This window comes from Dipodomys spectabilis, unplaced genomic scaffold (assembly GCF_019054845.1).
Source record: "Dipodomys spectabilis isolate Male_0828 unplaced genomic scaffold, ASM1905484v1 ptg000558l, whole genome shotgun sequence".
Classification (NCBI taxonomy): Eukaryota; Metazoa; Chordata; class Mammalia; order Rodentia; family Heteromyidae; genus Dipodomys; species Dipodomys spectabilis.
The window spans coordinates 1,506,866-1,512,690 of record NW_024871235.1 but is presented as its reverse complement, the minus strand read 5'-3'; the positions used below and the strand labels follow the sequence as shown (position 1 = coordinate 1,512,690).

The following is a 5,825-nucleotide window of genomic DNA, read 5'->3' as shown; positions in this document are numbered from 1 at the left end:
TTTCTGGTGCTTGTCTTAAAAAAGTATATTTTAAAATATTTAGTATTCTGTTTGTATAATGACCATAATCTATTTCATTCTCTCCTAGATATAATACTTTGAATTCGAAATTGTTTTATAATATATAGATTCATTAATAAATGTGTCCTTTCAGATTGCATTCGATATAGAAACAGTTTAAGATTCCTTTAATTCCTAGGTCCTTATATAATTTTATTTCTTTGGGATAAAATGACAATGTTATGTTATTTCAAAAGTTATATAAAGGTTATGCTATGTAAAGGCCTTTTTAAAAAGGTGAAGATTGAATGATGTCAAACTAACTTTTGTTTCTATGAATTACATGTATTATTACACTTGTATATTTGTAATCAACATTTTAATAACTGCTTTTCATTCTTGCATCTGAAGAATGAAAAATATTCAATACTTCCCAAATTTTCATATCATCCTTGTGCAAGAGCCATGTAAATCTTTGTATTGTAATTCAGGTAGACGTGATGCTGAACCAAGTAGTATCCTGTAAATTTAAGTAATTAATGATGCAATCTTAAGACAGGCATATATCCTTGGTTGCCTATTTGTAACAAGGAAACCTTATTGTTCCCAAAATTGCCATTTATCTTATTTCTGTAAAATTCTGTGTATGATGGAAAAAAACTTATATTGCTTGTTTGATTGCTCACATTTGCAATTTTTTTCTATGACTATTTTAAGTCTTTTTCATTTGAAATTTGATAATACTTTGATAATACTTTATAGCTAGGTCCAAAGGTGATGACTTTTCAAGTACTTATTAATTAACTGATTTAGCTTTGTGGAGCTAATGGAGTCAAAGTAAGCCTTGCTTAATAGCTACTTCTAAACTTCTCCAGCTTAAAATTTCCCAAATGAAGTCTTACTGGCACAAATGTGTCCTTGACCCTTTACCCTTGCTCCATGTAGGAACAGACCAACCAAAATATCTTACCCTGTCAGCATAGAATGACTTATTGGAGCAAAACTAATCTTAGTTACAAGGGATCATAGAGAGACGAACAGTTCAGACAGAACTGTTCAGACAGAAGGTATTTTTTCAAAATATAATTGTTTATTACACCTTTTCATTTCAAAAGTAGCTAAAGCCAAGAACGGGAAAAAATGTTCATATGTATGATTACCTAATGTCTTGGCATGTCTACCATCCAATCAGGCAGGAACTTACACCATTGATTTTCTATCACCAAATATATTCCATAGCTCCAGGAGAAGTCCATATGTTTCTCCTCGTTATTAGGCCTTAAATTGGTAATGTTTTAATCACAGTGTTTCCTCTTGCCTCTAGGCTGTATATCTCTGAATGGTAAAGCTTTAGCTCTAATTCTACCAAACACTGAGGTAGACGTAATGGAATAATACTTTAAAACAGTTGCCTTTGATACACTTACCACAACAGAACAATGCAAAACATTTTCTTACATTATATATAATTATATGTTTTATATTTATATGTGCTGATTTTATATTTCACACAGTGAATCTTATTAGAATTAATTGATAATTTGACAAATCAATTTATATTTATTCCAATAAATAGATTGGAATATAAATAATCAGGATTAGAATATATAATAGAATATAAAAAGTATCAATGCAATGTTTTCAGTATAAACTTGTGATACCTTCTAAGTGTTCTTGGTCTTCTGAATTCACATGGTAAAAAAACAATGTTGTTTTCCTCTAATCTATAAGGGATTTTACTCTGCTGCTCTGTTTATTGTTTTAACTTGCTGGTCCCAAACTGTTTTTTTCCATATTTCTGAAGTATTCCTACTGATTATACTCAAATTTTGCTGATATGATGTATAAAAGGTATTATTCTTCCACAGGATCCATGGGTCTTAGGATCCCAGGTCCCAGTTATCTGCATCATCAGATAACTAGGGCTAGAGTTCTGACCTAGGCCCATGCAACATGCCAACAGAAAGTAATTGAAGACCCATCTCAAATTCTCATTTCCTATATTTCAGGGCCCTAATTCCTTGAAATGCAGGAATTAGCAGTAAGTAATTGGGAAATGAAAGGCAACTTAAAATGCAAGATGAAATCACAAAATGTGAAAGTACAGTAGTACAAACTTTCAATTTTCAGATGACCATCCCATATGATTGAACAGGACCACAAATGTCACGAGATTATGTGTAATACCCCTCTCCTAATGATTAATGATTTCAGACCAGCATCAGCAGGCCAAAAAAGAGTTCCTGGAACAATAGATCCATAATTGGTCTACAAATGCTAGGAATACTTGACATAGAGGTCAAATATAATTCAGAAAAACATTCATTGAGAAGATCCTTAGTGCTTCAAAACACTGGTATTCCGTAAAACTTGGTTCTGTAGTATAGAAATTTTGTCACTGTCAAACAAATGATTACCTACATTTCATATCCTGAAAGTATGTTCCTTTTCAAAAAACTTTTTAAAATCACATTTGCCAAATAACACTTTACAAGTAGATGATATTTAGTGACGTTACTAGTTTTTCAAGTGTAGGGAGCAAGTTAAAATAGAGTTGATTTATTTACTCAGCACTAATGCCAAACAGGTTCAACCATTCATTAAAGTGTAGAAATATTACCCCCCCCCAACCATTTGTGTTTTTCATTAGGTGACTTCAAAAATTTGTTAAATAGATCAGCCTCCATATTTCAATCCAAAACATTAGCTAATAAAGTAAATTTCATGACATAATAAGTACATTTTAAAAGTCACAAATAGTTGCCTTATCATATGGTGTTTTATGTTTTCCCTATCTGTCTAACATCGTAAGAAATATGACTTTAAGTCTTTAATATGGGTACTCATCAGAGATTTGACAAACATAAAATCTGTCTTCTATTTCTATCATATTCCTCTACAGTAGTAAATTTTAGTTTTCTTCTTTTCCAAAACGTATAGGTAGTAGAAAATATTATCCCATATAAAATAAAATAATCACAAACCACTGCAAAAAGCCACTTATAAAACTGGTAGTTAGGAATATATTCTAAGACTTTTAAGGGGCTTGTAGTGAGCATGGACAGCTCATAGCTGGCAAGCTAGTCAGACATGGCTGTGGGTCACGTCTCTATGAGCAGGAAGTGTGCTTCAACTACTTCTCTAGATGACACAACCAGACCTAACCGGCTCTACCCACACTACATCTTCATGTTTTTCCTTTCAAAACTCTTTTATTTGGATGTGGAATTTATTTTCATGTCTTCATTCAACCTGTTCTGCATTGTAGTGAGCTAAATAGGCTCTGTAAAATCACTCCCTCCATTCATGAAACAAATATGCTTAGCTAGGGCTTCTAAGAACGCGTTTACTTGCCTTTTCTATTTGCTCAATTCTTTTCTGATCTCAAAAATTTTGGCTTATGTAATAAGAGAAGTCTTCACTATCTCATGTTAATGAGGATATTATATTTTGTGCGCTACTAAGAAATGTGAAATCATTGGTTTAAAGTATCGAATCAGATTTTTTTTCTGTGGTTCAGTGTTCCACGTGCAAAGACATTGTGTAAAGTATTACAAACAGAAAAGTGTAAACCCAATACCTGCTTTCATTGTTGAGGGCATTTTCACCCTAAATATTTGGAACCAAATTATCGTTTTCAGAGAATTACTGTTTGGTAATTAAAGTCAATTCACAAATTTTGATGTCATTTTTTTTAAGAACTTTGAATTTAAATTCCACTACAATCTTGTTTCACACAGTAAGAAGATATTTCCTGGGTAAGGACAATTCTCAAGGAAACCTACAGGATTTATAGCAAGGTTTCTTTTTTTTTTTTTTTTATAAATTTTATTTTATTTTATTTGAGAACATACTGTACAGAGGGGTTACAATTACATGGGCAGGATAATGCATACATTTCTTACCAAGCATTGCAGCCTCCTCCTTTGTTTACCCTTCTCCTCCCTTCCCAGCCTCCCCCCTCCCCCCACCCAATCATACCCCCCTCCCCCCCCACCGACATTGTAAAGCTGGTTTTGACATGACATTTTGTACTTCTCATTGTTGCAACAGGTCCACCTGAATCCTTAAACGACTTGTTTGTCCCCGTCTCCTCCACATGTTATACTGACATCAAATATAGTGAAAGTGGGGGTTACACTGTGGGGGAGGGACATACAAAGCAACAAAGAAATAATCTTATAAATGCGTTAGAAACACATGCATGAAAGAAAAAAAACATTAAAATACATATTTGAAGGTTCGTTTTCCTAACATCACATTCTCTGACTTTTTCCGCTTGACTCATACCTATACTAGATATTGCAAATAAGGGAAACCATGGGACCTATGTTTCTTTGGGCCTGGCTTACTTCACTTAATATAATTTTTTCCAAGCCTTTCCATTTCCTAACAAATGGGGAAATGTCATTCTTTCTGATGGAGGCATAGAATTCCATTGTGTATATATACCACATCTTCTTGATCCATTCATCTACTGAGGGGCATCTGGGTTGGTTCCATATCTTAGCTATGGTAAATAATGCTGCAATAAACATAGTTGTGCTGGTAGCTTTAGTGTGGCCTTGTTTGTGATCATTTGGGTAAATGCCCAAAAGTGGGATTGCTGGGTCATAGGGGAGTTCTATGTGAAGTCTTTTGAGGAACCTCCATACTGCTTTCCAAAGTGGTTGAACAAGTTTACATTCCCACCAACAATGAAGTAAGGTTCCTTTCTGTCCACATCCCCTCCAGCATCTGTTGTTGTTAGAGTTCTTGATTTTTATAGCAAGGTTTCTGAGGTTTGATTGTTTAGTGTGAAAATGAGCCATCTTCACCCACATTGCTCCCTCTCAGCTAAGTCTCCATGGATTACTTTGCATGAAATCCTATTTTCCCAGGCAATTTTAAATTTTCATAATAGGCTAAGTTGTTAAAAGTTTTAACAAATAAAAATTTACCTGTTATAATTTTAAAACTCTTTTGAAATTCCTTTATTAAAACCACGAATTCACCAATCCTAACCCCACTTTTACCATCAGAAAGAGTTAACATGTTGTTTTCATGATATAGTTTCCATAAAACTATTATTTTCCAGTGGTTTTGTTATGCGTATATATAACCATATAAGCTGATTCTGAGCAAAATGAACTCCAAGATATGGAAACAGAGAGTATTATTTACGGCTATTGTTTTTAATGTACTATGTGGTTTCTATTTTCTTTGGGGTTTTTTCCCCTATGCTTTATTCCCTGCTCTATTTGATTATGGTAGCCTGTGTATTGTGTATATATTTACCTTTATTAGAGAAGGGAAGAGGAACCGCAAAACGGTGAGACAAAGGACAAAGGCAAACCAACGCAATAGCAATACTCACAAGACAATATGTTGTAAATGTACATTACAACTTGTGAGGGGTATTGGGGTGAAGGAAAACTGAAGAAAATGAGGGAGGAGGTAACAAGTTTGAAAAGTTATGTATTCACTACCTTAAAAATGCTGTAATCCCACTGTACATCACTTTGACAATAAAAGTAAATTTAAAAAATAAGCTGCATGAAATAAAATTACACTGTATTGGTATAATAAATATTATTCTTTATGTAGTAACTTTTTAAAAATCAATACTGGTTGGCGTCTAATTTGAATTAATTACCCCTTTTTAATCAGAGGACTATCAACTTGAATGCTATCTGACTAGAAAATATTTTCACAATATACTTACCAATATTTTGACAAAATAATAAATATATTACTTTCTCATACTAAAAGCAAAAACAGTTTAATTCTATGGAAACCTATAACTTTTAAAAGTAAATAAGTTGTTAAGAAGACAGAATATATGT

The 5,825-nt window shown here is 33.0% G+C and overlaps 1 pseudogene; it reads right to left on the bottom strand.

The window, feature by feature from the left end:
* Positions 1 to 415: 415 nt before the first annotated feature.
* LOC122100071 lies at positions 416 to 512 on the bottom strand (annotated as a pseudogene).
* Positions 513 to 5,825: the final 5,313 nt, after the last annotated feature.